This window comes from Elephantulus edwardii, unplaced genomic scaffold (genome assembly GCF_000299155.1).
Source record: "Elephantulus edwardii isolate Elephantulus edwardi_28Jun2011 unplaced genomic scaffold, EleEdw1.0 scaffold00125, whole genome shotgun sequence".
Classification (NCBI taxonomy): Eukaryota; Metazoa; Chordata; class Mammalia; order Macroscelidea; family Macroscelididae; genus Elephantulus; species Elephantulus edwardii.
In genome coordinates, this window is record NW_006399875.1 from 6569821 (window position 1) to 6585340 (window position 15520).

Sequence of the window (15520 nt, forward strand, 5' to 3'; positions counted from 1 at the left end):
TCTGAGATTGGCAGGATCCAAGTTCAGGGGCACCCTGGCTCCAGCTTAACTGGGTACGCTCTGGTACTGCAGGGGATCTGGAACATTGGATAGTTGGGAGAGTGAGAAGTCTGACTCAGTGAGAGGTCCCATCTCAAGGGAGTCCTTGTTCAGTGGGGTCTGATCTCAGTGGGCTCCCATCTCAGTGGGGTCCTTGCTCAGTGAGGTACCAACTCAGTGGTGCCCCATCTCAGTGGGATCTCGTCTCATTGGGGTCCTATCTCAGTGGGGTCCCCTCTCAGTGGGATCTTATCTCAGTGGGGTCCCATCTCAGGGCCTCAATCTCAGTGGGGGTCCTTGCTCAGTGGGGTCCCATCTCAATGGGGTCCTGTCTCCATGGGGTTCTTGGCAATGAGGTCCTATGGGAAACCATACGGTGAACCAAATGCTTAAACAGAAACTGAGTAAGGCACAAAACAAGCAGGAATTTCTCCATGACGGATCACAAGGAATGAGGCAGACTTGGCCCCTTTGCAGAGGGAGTGCTAAAGAGCTTGTGCTTACAAACCACTTAGTTTCTGAGATATGAAGAGAATGTCAGCAGAGGGGGAAAAAACCCTAAACCCATAGTTTTCTTAGTGAAGAATTTGTTTCTGTGATTTACTTAATTGGATTATAGGTGCCAGTAAAATTATGGAGAGAATTACAATCATCCTCTGAAAGCATGATTTTAAAACATTTAATAACTCAGTTTTTAAAAAGAAGAAAAAAATTATTTGAAGTATCACCACAGCAATTTTGGGAATTGTCGCCATTTCTTCCACAGCCACTACAGCTGGAGTGATCTTACATCAAAGTATTCAGACCATAGATTATGTGACAACCTGGCATCAATATTCTGAAAAGTTACAGTCTTCTCAAAGACAATTAGATTTGGAAATTAATACCCGATTAACAGATTTGGAATAATCAGTAGTATTGATGGGAGATTGCATTAGTAGTTTACAAAGGCAAATAAAATTAAAATGTGATTGAAATACTAGGCAGTTTTGCATTATTCCAGTGAAGTGGAATAATAGGGAATGGAATTGGGAGAAGGTTAAGAAACATGTTAATAAAAAAAAAAGCATATTATGAATCACGGTAATCTTACAGATGATACATTGAAATGACAAACTAAGACCCATTCTCCTTTTGATAAACAATTGGATGAATTTAAAAATGTTACTGAACGCAAGGGGTTCTTTCTGTAGTCAATTGCTAATAAGACAAACGGATTGCAATATCCATATGTACTTTATTACAGATCTGGGAGGACAGCGAGTAGCCTCAAAGACTGCCTCCTCCTCATCTGGGAGTGGTCATTAGGCTTTTTATACCAGTGTGAGACACCAACTCACTTAACAATGCACTTTGGTTAGTAAAAGAAAAGAATTTCTACATTGGAAAAAAACCCCATTCACACACAGATACCAGTAAACAGGCAACTTGTAAACTAGATAACATATAGCTGAGAAAAACAGGTTTTGGAAAGATAAGAGTTAATTTACTACCTCCTTTCCTGGTAAACAGATAGATTAAGTTACAAATTACATATAACTGGGAAAAATAGCTTCAAAGAGGTAACCATTGATCTAGGAGATGCATTTCCTCTCCTGGTAAACAGACAGATTAAACGACTTTACATGACTAAAGAAAGGAAACTAAGAATTCTATGACAAAATAACCAGTTTTGTAGGTTGGAGAAAACTGATGTTTTATATCTGATACATAGAAAATTGTGAACTTATTAATATCACTGCATCAAAAACATGGATATTCTGTAAGAAATAAGTGAAGGAATATTTAATCTGAATCCTTTTGCTCATGTAAAGAAGTACTTCTACAATCTTATTTTGTTTAATTTCTTGTGTTGTTTTGGTGTTTGTTTTTTTTTTGTTTATGTATAAAGGATGGAGAGAATAAAAACAAATAAGAATGATTCAAATAAGAAGCTATATTTGCCCTGATGACAAAATTATGACTAAAACAAAATGGAGGGAATCAAATGCTTAAACAGGAATTGAGTGAGGCACAAAACAAACAGGAATTCCTCCAGGACAGATCACTAGGAACGAGGGCTCCTTGCAGACACCGAGACGCCACTTTGGCCCCTTTGCTGAGGCAGTGCTAAAGAGCTTGTGCTTGTAAACCACTTTGTTCCTGAGATAAGAAGAGAATGTAAATAGAGAAAAATATAGCTTCATTAGTAAAGATTTTTTTTTTTCTGTTATTTACTTCCTGGCAATTCTCAATAAAAGCTACTTGTTATTGCAGTCTTTGAGTAGTTTGTCCCTGCTTCAATCTACCCCATTCTTTTTTTAAAATTTTTATTTATTTATTTATTCTTTTTATATGTGTACGGTCAAATTGGATCTGACTGGTACAGGAGGCGATTGGTCCTCCTTCTTCAGCAGAGCATCTGGTGGATTTGAACCGCGCACCTCTGGGATTGCGGTGCAATTTCCTACCACTAGGCCACCAGAGCTCACCAATCTCCCCCATTCTTAGTGTCCCCACTTATTCTTTGTCCCAGTGGACAACAGGGCCCTTGCACAATGGGGCCCCATCTCAGTGGTTTCTTAACCCAGTTGGAGTCTCATCTCAGTGGGGTCCTATCTCAGTGGAGTCCTTGTCCAGTGGGGTCCTATCTCAATGGGGTCCCATATCAGTGACGACTCTTCTCAGTGGAAGGGGGCAGGAAGGAAGGAGGAGGAGTGGAGCTTGATGAATGCCCTGGATATGGTGGTCCCGATGGAGGCCGTGATGGAGCCTAGTTGGACTTCTTGATGTGGAGAGCACACACCAGAAAGACAGCCCCTCCTCTGAGCACCGTCTCCTTAGGGGGGATGAGGAGGTGGGACACTTCACTGCATCCAGTGTCCGCAGGCTCCTGGCCCCTTTTGTCTCCAACATCACCCAAGACCAGGTACTCCGTGTGTGCCTACGCTCCTCCTGTCCTCCTCAAGTCCTGTGGGCCTCAGAACCCTTCTTGACCACAAGGACTCTGGTCAGAAGACCATCACTCCTTTCCTCTCCTCATCCTCCTGCTCTGAGAGTGGACTCAAAGTATCACCTTCTCTTTCCTGTCCTGGGCTGCAGGACACTCCTAGGAATTCCCTCTGTGGGCTCTGAGGCAGAAGCTGGCTGGGGGCCTCCCTGCCCACAGCCCACCAGTTCCTGGAGCCTGGGCAGGAGCTCTGTCCTGTTGCAGGGGGGTACCCCTGGGGACGCGGTAGAGATGGACTCTGGAGGTCTGCAGGACAAACCCCTGTAGGTGCTGTCTATGTTTTGTGGAATGAGCAGAGATAGAATGAATGATAATGCTGTGTGGGCTTGGCAATCTCATGGAGTCTGAAGTACTCCACGGATGGCTGGCCCTTGGTGACCACTTAGCAAGATCAGATTAGGTTTTGAGGAATCACAGGGGAAAGTCTGGAGCCAGGGAAGGCAGGGCCTTGGCCTTGGGGTTCAAACCCCTTGCCAGGGAGTAGGGAAGCAAGGCTGGTCCTGGAGGACTGATGAGGTGGGGCCCTGGGACCCTTCGCCCCCAAGGCATGGTCTCAAGACAGGAGCTCAGAGAAGGTCCTATACAGATGGGTGTAGCAGCCTGATGGGCATACGTGGGCTTTCCAGGAACAAGATACTTTAGCTGATGCACAGACGGGTCTGTTTCTGGCACAGCCGCTAGGCAGGCTTACCCAGCCCCTCCACCCCCAGCACCCTCCCCATTGTGCTCAGTGAACCTGTTAATAAGGTGGTGTCTCTGAATCAGTCCCAGGGACATAACTGACCCCATTCCTGATGGAGGGGGCGGGGTGAAGCTCCCAGCCTCCCAGTCCTGAATCAGAGACTTTGGAACCAACAGGATGACTCCCCACTTCCTTCGCCTGCAGATTCTGGAGCACCTGGCCAGCAGACATCCCTCAAGACCCCTGGGCAGTGCACAGGGATTGCCAGTCCTCGCCTCTGGAGGTAGGGACAGTCCATGCTGTAGCTGATGCCCCAAGCCCCCGCCTTGGAAATTTCTTCTCCTTGGTACTTCAGGAAGAATACTGGGAGTCCATCAGAGAGCAGTACAGGGGAGAACTTCTGGCTGACTGGGACTCCTTGGGGAACCCCTATGCTAATACGGGTCAGAGGGTGGAGGGTGCCTCTGAACCCTTGAAGAGTATTGTCCCTGAGATCTTAAACCTTTCACCATCAAAGCAAAGCTCCCTTGAGCTTAAGGAATGCCTGGAGCCTGGTGCTCTTTGAAGAGCTGTTAGGGATCAAGGGACACCAGCAACAGGAGCTGGGCCGGGGGCAGGGTGATAACCTGAAGAAACTGGTCGCTGTAACTCAGCTGTGCTTGTAGGATTTGTTGATGTGTGTTTAACTATGCATATTTTTAACAATTATAGCAAAAATGCACACGCATGCACACAAACATGCAGCAGGAGCACCACCAATAACATAAATCTGCAGTCGGGGACCCCTTCAAATTAGTGAGGAGCAACACTGCCAGTTTGAGGACTAGGGGCGCTAGGAGCTGGCAAAGATGAGGTCTTCTGGAAGCCCACTTTCACCACCTCTGATGTGCTTGAGCCCATTGATACACTTGTTATATTGATACACCTTGTTGAGGGCCGTCCTCACTTTCTCTTGGCTCCCCAGCTTCCCAGCATGATGGTGTCCTGTTCCCAGGACTGAGCCCTCCTGACAACATGCCCAGAGTAAGCGAGACCAAGTTTCACCTTCCTGGGCTTGACCCTAGTCCTGCCAACACCTTGACGTCAGGACTTGAGGACCGGGAGACGAGAAAAGGGTGGTGTTTAAGTCACAAAGCTTGTGGCCGTCACAGCAGCTACAGGCAACCGATACGGTGGGGTTCTTTTCTGCAACTCCAGGAACTTCAACGTTGACACTGTTTTTTTAGGAGCTCAAGTGACAACTCGTAACTTTCCTTACCATTGAGTATGAACCGTCTCGTAGTGGACCCTCCGGTGGGTCTGAGTCTCTAAATCACACTGATGAGATCTTCCCATCTCTCTTCTTACAGAGCCACTTGGGGATTCGAACCCTTAGAGAGGTACTGCCTTCAGGTTACCAGCTCAACTCACTACAGACTACACCACATTCCAAAGACGGAAACTCCTAACATGGCTAGGATCCCTGGCGAAGGTCTAGAGACGTCTCCTTGACCCAAGTAATTTTGTATCTACTAAAGCACTTTTAGGAAGCTCTGGCGGCCTCATAAAAAGCTGAGCTGTCAAAAGGGCAAATAGTGCATTACGCCACTGACATAAAGCAGGACTGACATGGGGCTTGGGAGAAGAGTAGGATAAGAGTAGGTAGGTATCCTACCAACAATGTATTAGAGCTCCTATCTCACCACGTCCTTTCCAACAAAATGGTGCAACCACTCTGGAAGGCAGTTTGGCTCTTCCTCAAAAAGCTGAACATAGAAATTCCATATGACCCAGCTATTCTACTGCTTGGAATATTCCCTGAGAAAATGAGAACTGAGGCACAAATGGAGACTTGTACACCAATGTTCATAGCAGTATTATTCACCATCACAAGAACGTGGAAACAGCCCACATGTCCAACTACAATCGAGTGGATGGTGTAAACTATTACCTAACTTGGGAGGGACTGGAGACCATTATGTTAGTGAATGAACTCAGTCCCACAAGGACAAATACTGTATAAAATCATTACTGTAGAATGAGTGTGAAGATCCAAGGGAGGGGGAGGGTGGAGGCAGAGATGAGGATGTGTGTGTGTGTGTATATATTAATCATGGGGTTGTACAATTCGGTGGGGAGAGGTTTGAGGGAAATTGGAAGAATCTGTTCTGGAAAACAATGTATTCAGGTTTTGTAAATAAACTAGTATAATAAAGAAAATAAGAGTAGGTGGATAGTGAATACTGCATTGGAACAGATGAAGGAAAGAACTATTTAAAAGGAATATATGATTAGGTGTTATGTGTATGACAACAGCCCAGAATAAGAGATGAATTGCAAAGTGGACTGGGGAGGGGAGGTTCGGGGAGGATGAAGGGAATTGTGCAACAATGAATGAATGAAAATCCAACTTTTCTGTAAACTTTCATTAAAATCACAATTCACATTTTATTAATAAAAAAACAAACCAAGGCAAAAAAAAAATAATAGACTCTGTAACATGAAAAATCAGCAGCTTCATAATGGATAGAAAAGAAATTGAGGTTGTTGATAACTTCAGCTTGCTTGATTCCACAATCAACATTCTTGGCACCAAAAGTCAGGAACTCAAAAGACAAATTGCACTGGGAAAATCTGCTGTCAGGGACCTCTCCAGAGTACTGAAGAGCAATGATGTCAGTCTGGGGACTAAGGTGTGCCTGATTCAGGCCATAGTCTTCACCATTGCTTACTGTGCATCAGAGAGTTAGACAATAACTAAGGATTATAAAAGAAGAATTGATGACTCTGAGTTGTGGTGCTGGAGAAGAGTGTTGAACATACCATTCATTGACTAACAGGAGAACAAACAAATCTGTCCTGGAGAGGGTGAAACCAGGCTGCTCCCTGAAGGAAAAGATTTTGAGGCTCCATCTGACATATTTTGGGCATGTGGCTAGGAGGGACCAGTCCTTGGAGAAGGACATTATGCTTGGGAGGGTGGAGGGACAGCGCAAGAGAAGAAGACCCAGGATGAGGTAGATTGAATTAATGATTTGAGAAAGGAGATTAAGACTGTCAGATGGTGAGACTGGCTCAGGATAGGGCAGGTTTCAGAGCTGGTGTACATAGGCTTGCTATGAGTCTCAGAGAACTTGATGGCACATAACAACAACCACCATCACATGAGGAAGGGGAAACTGTGCTGCAATCCTGAAGGCACACGGTTCAAATCCACAGCCGCTCCATGGGAGAAGGATGGGCAATCTCTTTCCATTTTATTAATGTCCTCTGAAAACCCTCCAGAGGGTCAGCTATGGATTGGTTCTGACTTGATGGCACACAACAACAAAAGCACCCTTTGTCCTACAGAGGAGCTCAGCGCCTTTGGAAAAAGCTCCCCTGTGCCCTTAACTTGGAGGCAAACAGCTCCTGTAGGAAAAGGTGCCTTTGCCCCCCAGGCTTTGTTTATTTCGAACAGAACATGTCATTAGTAGTATTGATGGTAACAGAAGGATTAGTTGGCATGAGGAGAAGCTAGAGTGCTAGTCATTGGTGGTTAGGAGACAGCTCTAACCCTCTGCCAGCGAGGCAATGCTCCTCTCAGCGTTCCTCCACTGGGGTTCTGACACTAAGTATTTACTGGAGGAGGCTGCCTATCTCTCTCCTGCAGAGCAGTCAGCCACACCACTAACTTCGTTACGGTTAGGAGCCTAGTGAATGTCACAGTAAGTCCCTAGGGCTCCTTACACTATACTTTTGTTATGTGAAGCCAAGTTTGACTCATAGCAACCCTATGAATAATGGACCTGAACCCTGAGCTATCCTGAACCATCCTCATTATTGCTGACACACTTGAAACCTTTGCTTCAGTCACTGTGTCAATCTGTCTCATTGAGAGTCTTCCTCTCTTTCTCAGTCCCTCTACCTTTCCAAGCATGATGTCTCTCTCCAAGAAATACTCACACTTCTCTTAGCAACATGTTCAAAGCATGTGAGACAAAGCTCTGTTATCCTTGCCTCCAAGGAGCCCTCTGGTTGCACTTTGTCCAGGACATATCTGTTTGTTCGTTTGGCCGTCCATGGAATGGTCAGTGCTCTTCTCCACCACCACAGTTCAAAGGCATCAGTTCTTCTGTCATCCTTATTCATTGTCCAGCTCTCAGATGAACAGCAAGTGCTTGAAAAGACCAAGGCCTGTGTCAGATTCACCTTGGTCTTCACACTGACATCATTGCTCCTCAGTAATTTGGAGAGGTCCCTGACTGCAGACTTGCCCAATACAACATGTCTCTTGGTCCTGACTCTTGTTACCAGAAGTGTTGATGTGGATCCAAGTAAGATGAAGTTGTTGACAATGATTTTGAACATAAAAAATGTTTTCATTTTTTTCATTGTTGCACATTTTCTTCCCCCTTCCCTAGCCTCTCCCCCAGCCTTCCCTGAATTGCTACCCTTCTTCTAGATTATTGTCATGCACTTGATACTTAATCATATATTTCTTTTCAGACAGTTCTTGCCCTCATCTGTTCTAATGCAGTGTTCATTATCTATTCACTCTTTTCCCATTCTATCCCCCAATCCCATGTCTATCCCATTTTACAACAATGGTATTATGCAGTGTTTATCCTTTTGTGACAGAGATACTTCAGAGTAATGTTCTTCAGACTCCCCCTACATTGTGTAATGTCTTATGAGTTCATTTCGCCCCAGTGATTTGTATATTTCATTGTGTGAATGTACCATCGTTTTTCTATCCATTCGTTTCTTTTTGGGCACTTGGGTTGCTTCCATCTCTTTGATATTGTGAATAATGCAGCAATAAACATGGGTGTGCATATATCTGTTTGGGTGGCAGCTCTGGTTTCTTTAGGGTACATTCCCAGTAATGGAATTGCTGAGTCCAAAGGTGTTTCTATTTCCTACTTTTTGAGAAAGTGCTAGACTGCCTTCCATAGAGGTCGTACTATTTTTTCCTCCCCCACTTTTAAAATTAATTTTGATGAAAGTTAACAGAGACTTAGGGTTTCCAATCATTTATTATTGCACCTTTATCCCTGCGCACCCCCTCGCCCTCGTGGTTGTACCATTTTACATGCCCACCAATAGTGAATAAAGAGTTCTAATCTCTTCACAACCTCGCCAGCATTTGTTGTTTACTGCCCTGTTGGACTTTGCTATTGTTGCTGGGATATGCTGTTGACAATTTAAATCTTTTCTCCATCTGTCATGATATTGTCTACTGCTCCAGTGATGAGGAGATGCAATCCATATTGAAAGTTGTCAGTTTTTTTATTTTCTGCAGCAAGTTTAACTGTAGTTTTAAATGTGCCTTTCTGTAAATTTGGAAGCTGGAAAGACTTGCATTTAAAAATATTTCACAGCATCCATGGTCAGCAAGACTCTGTCACCTGAAGGAGGCCAGCACCTGGCAAAGGTGGGCTGCCGTGGTCTGGCCGGTGCAGGGCTGTGCTCCTCATGGAAGCAGATTCGGCAGCTTTCTTCTACGGAGCAGCTGGTGGGTTTGAACCGCCAGCCTTTCCACTGGAGTAGCTGGCATGCCAGCGCTTAACCACTGCACCAACAGGGCTTCTCCAAGTGAGTGCGATTCAAGAGACGGCTGAGCGCAAGAGCCCTAATGGTACAGTGAATTAAGCATTGGGATGTTAACGGAAAAGGTGGGAATCCACGAGCCACTTCACAAGGGAAAGGAAGATAGAGCCATCAGTTCCCATACAGATTTACGGTCTCGGAAACCCTGAGAGGTCACTCTACCTGCTACAGTTTGCTATCAGAAGGCACGGAGCCTATGTTGTCAGGGGCAGTTGAGTTGACTACCACTTGTAGCCACGCTATTCACTTTTTCACTTTGCCTTATTCTGTGCCATCTTCATCATCTCGAAAGTCCTTGAGTTTACTGATACAGGCACTATGCTGGGCTATCTCGATGAGGGGCTTCTGCTGACCCTCACTCCTCCCCCCCTCCTTTTCCAGCATGATGTCCATTTTCAAAGATTGGCCCTTCCTGACCACACGAAGAATGTGAGATAGATTTTCATCATTCTTGCCTGTAAGGGGTACCCTGATTGCACTTTCTGCCCCATATATTTCTTTGCTCTTTTGGCTGTTGTTGTTGTTAAGTGCCGTTGAGTCGGCGGTGACTCATGGCGACCCTATGAACGAAAGTCCTCAACACCTGCGTGACTTTCATCCTCTCTCCAGGTTCATAGGGTTTCCGGAGTCAAGATGTTTACGGAAGTGGATGCCGCTCCTGCTTCCAAGCTTGTTTTAATGGGGGAGCACCACCAAACGCTGTCCACTATGGGTGGTCCTTGACCTGTCCTTTTGCTGTCCTTTGTTCTTTTGGCAGTCCATGGATATTCAGCCTTATTTTCCAACACCACAATTCAAAGGCTTCAATTCTACTGCTGCCGTCCTTATCCACTGTCCAACTTTCAGATGCACAGGGAGTCATTGAAAAGACCATTACTTGAATCAGGTGCATCTTCTGGTTTTTTAAAATTTTATTTTATTTTATTAATTTTCATGAACATTTATAGAGATTTTGGATTTCCATTCATTCATTGTTGCACTTTTCTCCCTGCCCACCCCTCCCCTCCAGTTCACTCTTCTCTTTGAAAAGTAAAAGAAAAATTCCTTTATTGCTATACAATCCCCCCACCTCTCTCCGAGTACACTCCACTATGCAGCCTTCATTCTAGACTCTTGTCATAATCATAATACCCACCCAATCATATATCGCTTTTAAACAGTTCTCTCCCTCATCTGTTTTAATGCAGTTTACATAATTTATCCAGTTTTTCTCAGTCTTACCCCAACCCTGAAAGTGACATTGTTGGGACTCATAGCTACCTTATAAGAAACAAAGCTAAAACTTGTCCTGTTTTGCACCGTCCTTATCGTCTCCAAGCGATATGTCTTGAAGGAATTCAGCCAGAGTGCTCCTTGGAGGCCAAGATACTGAATCTTTGTCTTACATATTTCGGGTCTATTGCTAGAAGAGGCTATTTCTTGGACTTGGGCATTATTAAGCTTGGAAGGCAGAGGGTTGATGAAAGCGAGTCAGACCCTCAAGGAGGTGGACTGACACAGTGACTGCACAACGGGTTCTGGTCTGTCAGGAAGTGAGAGGATGGTGCAGCGTAGGACAGGGCTCCGATCTTGTTGTTCATAAGGTCGTACTTGACTCAGCGGCACCTAACAAAACCCTCCCCATCTCTGATGTGCTCAATCCCATTGTTACAGTCACGATATCAAGCCATCTGTGGAATATCTTCCTCTTTTTTGCTAACACTCCACGTTTCCAAGGATGATGTCGTTCTTCAAGGGCTGGTCCCTCCTGACCATGTCAGGCTGGTCCTCAAGCCATGCCAGTGAGATTTTACCATCCTTTCCTCTAGAGAGCACTGTTTACACTTCCTCCAAGACATGTTTGTTTGGCAGTCCATGAGGTACTCAGTGCTCTTCTCCGACGCCATGATTCAGAGGCATCAATTCTACTTCTGCCATCCTTATCCGCTGTCCAACTTTCAGATGCGTAGGAAGTGATTGAAATGACTGTGAGGTCCCCGGCAGCTTTTGGCTGACGGCAAAGCCTGAGTGAACCAGCAGAGAGAGCCAGCCCTCTGAGGGAACACACACATGTTCGCCTCCCACCCAGTGGAGGTCAGTCCACAGAGCTGCCTCATCTGGGATCCATGGAGGTGGAGTTGGTGGAATGTTTGAGGATCAGGGAGATAGGAGGTTCCATGGTTCTGACCAGCAGCAATGGCGCTTGTGCGCCTCGGGGTGGGTTAGGGGTACGTGGTCAGGCATCCTCTCTGAGGCTCTGCCCCACCTCTGATGACCACCTGGAATGTCTCATCAAGTGTCAGAACTGTGTGTTCATTAGCACTTAGTGGTGCTGACTCTTGTCCCAACCATGAGAATAACCTTCACCTTTGCCTGTCTGTGTCTCTGTCTCTGGCCGTGTCTAACTCTGTCATTGTCTCTATGTCTCTGTGTCGCTCTGTTCCTTTGTCTGTTTCTCTGTGCTCCATCTACATGTTTTTCTTTTCCTCCCCCTCTGATCTGTCTCTCTCAATCTTTCTTCATCTCTTTCTCTCTCCAAAGTTCACAGATGGACGAGTCAGGTCTGGATTTTCTGTCTTCTGAGCATGGCCTTGAGGATCGTCCTGTCAAGTGGCCCATCCACAGTTCCCCCTCCCTGTCCTTGCGGGTCCGTGGGGGGCAATGAGACTCCTGGGGGGCTTGGACTGGGTGCCATTCGACATGCTGGTGTCCACATCACATTCAGATCCTGGAGGATGAGCAACACCTCTGAGTCTGGATTATTCTTCAGAGGGGATTGTGGGTTTGGGGGCCACCCAGCAAAAGGACAGGACAAGAATCATGTGAGACAGGGGGATGAGGGATGAGGATTTCAGGGACACCCTCTTCTGAGGGCCATGACGTGACAGAGCGTCTCTGAACACCAGACTGAGCATGCCAAGGTCATTGGCCGAGGTCTCACATCCTCTCACATTTTCATCAGGACTAGCTGAAATCCCAGGAGACAAGTGGGGTAGCCTGTGCTGAGGGTCACACCTGCCTTACCTGTGTGTCCCAGAGAGGCCAGGCCTCTGTCCCAAAGCCCACAGAGCACACACGACTGTCATCTGCAGCAGGACCTGTATTTGCTCGGCGCCTCCTTTGGGAGGGATGTGGATGAGCGTCTCCTTGTCGGCTCCACAGAGGGCAGGAGGGCCGGAGGGTGGACTGAGCAGGACATGGAACCAGAACATTCCTGCCATGATGTCTCCCCGGGCCCACAGAGCAGGACACTGCTCTCCTGTCCTCGCTGGGTCATTCTGTGCTCCATAACAGATGTCTTCAGCTGCTTGGCTGAGACTCAGTGTGGGGAGAGAAGCTAGGACACCCCCAAGGGCCATGGCCCAGGCACCAGAAGAGTCCCTGAGATAGAGAGGAGGTCGGCTCCCTGGGGAGCTGCCCCCAGGTCCACTGGCCAGTGTCCAGGCTCATCAGTAGTTCTGGCTGCCAGGCACGAGAAGAGTCCCCGAGACAGAAGGGAGGGCGGCTCCTTGGGCAGCTGCCCCAAGGACCATTGGCCAGCATCCAGGCTCACCAATAGTTCCGGCTTCCCAGGCAGTGAAAGGAGTGGTGAGGGTCGTGGTCTCCAGACAGTGTTCAGGACTCTGGTCTGTGGTGAGTTACGGAAAGCAGAGTGCAGGGACCCTTGTCACCGTGATTCGAGGGAAAGGTCAGAGCTAGGGCCTCCAGCAGGGCTCATGCAGCTGGGAAGGACTCCCATCACTTCTCCTGACCCCATAGCTGGGGTGACAGTGATAACCTCAAGGACCAGTGGCCAGCATGGACAGTAGGACCATGAGGGTTGAGAGGATAGGGTATCCAATGAGACCCTTGACCTTCCAAGTCCGGTGGAGGACCGGGTGCTGGACAGCCAGCATGAAGCTGGAAGCTCTGCCTGGTTTCAGGGATGGACACTGCTCAGACCCCACCCTGAGCCCAAGGGACTGTAGCACCACTTCTTACCACTAGGCCACCAGAGCTTCCTTCCCTGAACACAAAGGACTCCCACAGCTCAAGTGACCTGGCAATTCCCAGGCTGCCCCGACATCCTAGGACATCTGGAAACCCCAGGACATCTGGACACCCTGGGACATCTGGTCATCCCAGAACATCTTGTCACCCTGAGACTTTGTGGGCCACAAGCTATGGTTCCCTCCACCTCTTTCCCATGGGGTCAGAGGATCTTTGCAGAAACCCAGGAGGACAGTCTTTCCTCCTCCCAGGCTATGTACAGATGAGGGGCACTATGGGGCACAGGGGCTGACCAGGCAGATAAGCCTATCTAAGATCACTACTCTGCAGTGAGGAGAACCTTCTAGAATCATATGGAAACTACACTCAGTCCTTAGTCCATCCCATTAACTTCTCCAGCCTCAGTTTCTACATGTGGAAGACGGGACAACATAATGGTCACTTCACAGGCTTCACAGGGACAGTCACTCAGACACACAGTCATTGTGGTCAGCACTATATGTTACCTATTACCTCTGGTGTCACTACAGGACAGTCAGCACTGAGTGTCGCCTGTCACCCCTGAGATCACTGAAGGAGTGAGTGGACCTGAGACCCCAGCTGAGCTTCTCGACTCTGGTCCCGAGACATCTCAGAATAGTGGGTGGAGACACTCATGGGGACCTCTGGTATTGGGGGACTCACATGGTAACAGCAAAAGTTCTCAGTTACATGCCAGGTTTGAAGCTGTCCCAGGTGGACACCAGCTGCTTTTGGTTCTTAAACTGAACCCTGTGGTTCTGCTGGGCAGGTATAGGGAACACAGAAGCTACAGAAAGGACAAGAACAGGCTGCAGTCACCCTAGTGTGTCGGGAACAGGGCTTTGGAGCATCATCTGGATAACGCTAGGTGGTGGTATGGGGTAAGGGGGGCCGTAGAGGTCCAGAGTCCCCAGCTGAGCAGACAGTGAGGGCAGAGTGGGACTCGGCTAGGAGTTATCCACTGTCCCTCTGTCCATTGCTGTGAGCATTCATGCCTTGGGAGGCTGCCAGCATCCTTGGGGACTCAGGCAGAGTGGACACAGGTGGAAGAGTGAAGGGGGTCAGGCTGCTGCTCTCCAAGTTCTTGCCTCCAGGAGTAACCTAAATGACACACTCGGGGAGCCTGTGTGGTCACAGGGACTTGGGGTTTTGTCTCTGTGAGGGCCAGGACATCATGGAGGAGCTGGTTCCTGACCTCCCACCTGGTGTGGTCATTGTGTGGCCCTTCCCACAAGCTGGGGGAAGGGCTGAAAAATTGAAGTCGTTCCCCGGCCTGGAACCCACTCCTGGGGTCTTGCACTCTGGGTTCTGTGGCAGTTGGAGGAAGTTCCATCAGCATAGCTTCAGTTACAGCTAGATGTGGTCAAGAGGGGAAAGGCAGGAAGTGACCTCAGAGGGCTGGGGCTGTGACAACAGAGACCCTCACCCCTCCTTCAGTCCACTGAGGACTCAGGAGCCTGTCCTGTGGAGCCATCTCACTTCAAATGGACTTGAGTGGTGGACCTGGGACAGCCACTCAGAAAACAAACTCCGGGACCCCTCATATCATATCACGTCTGTATGAGGTCCACTCTCTCAAGGGTGTGCTTCCTGACATTCCCTGACCCCAGTTCTTCAGGGAGGGCGTTACCCACAACCACAGCTAAGGCTGGAGGTGCTGGGCCATAAAGAGGAGGGGTCACCCCTTCACCTCAGTGCTGCTCCCACAGAGCAGGCCGCAAGCCCAGAAAATAGAGTCCACACGTTATGGGGTGATAGCAGGAAGGCAAGGCTGGTCAACCCCAGGCCACCTCTCCCCACAGGAGCTCACTGTCAGTGCATCAATGAGAGGAGCCTTCTGCAGGTGGACGGGGAGGGAAGTGACTATCCAGAGACCTGCAGAGCCTTCTAGTGCAGGTGCTCAGCACAGCAGGCAGGGGAGGAATCCACTTCCATGAAGTGTTATTGTTGTGTTTTAAGTGCCATCAAGTTGAGTATGTCTCATAGTGCCCCTATGAGCAACAGATCTGAACTGTGTCCTGGGCCATCTTTCTTATCCTTGACACATTTGAACCCAGTGCTGCAGGCACTGTGCAAGCTTATCTCATTTGTTGTTGTTATGTGCCGTCGAGTAACTTGCGACTCATAGTGACCCTATGTACAACAGCCCTAAACTCTGCTCTGTCCTGTGCCAATCGCACCATATCCGACACCCCCATCATGATTACCCTGGTCACTGAATCAATCCACCTCATAGAGGGCCTTCCTGG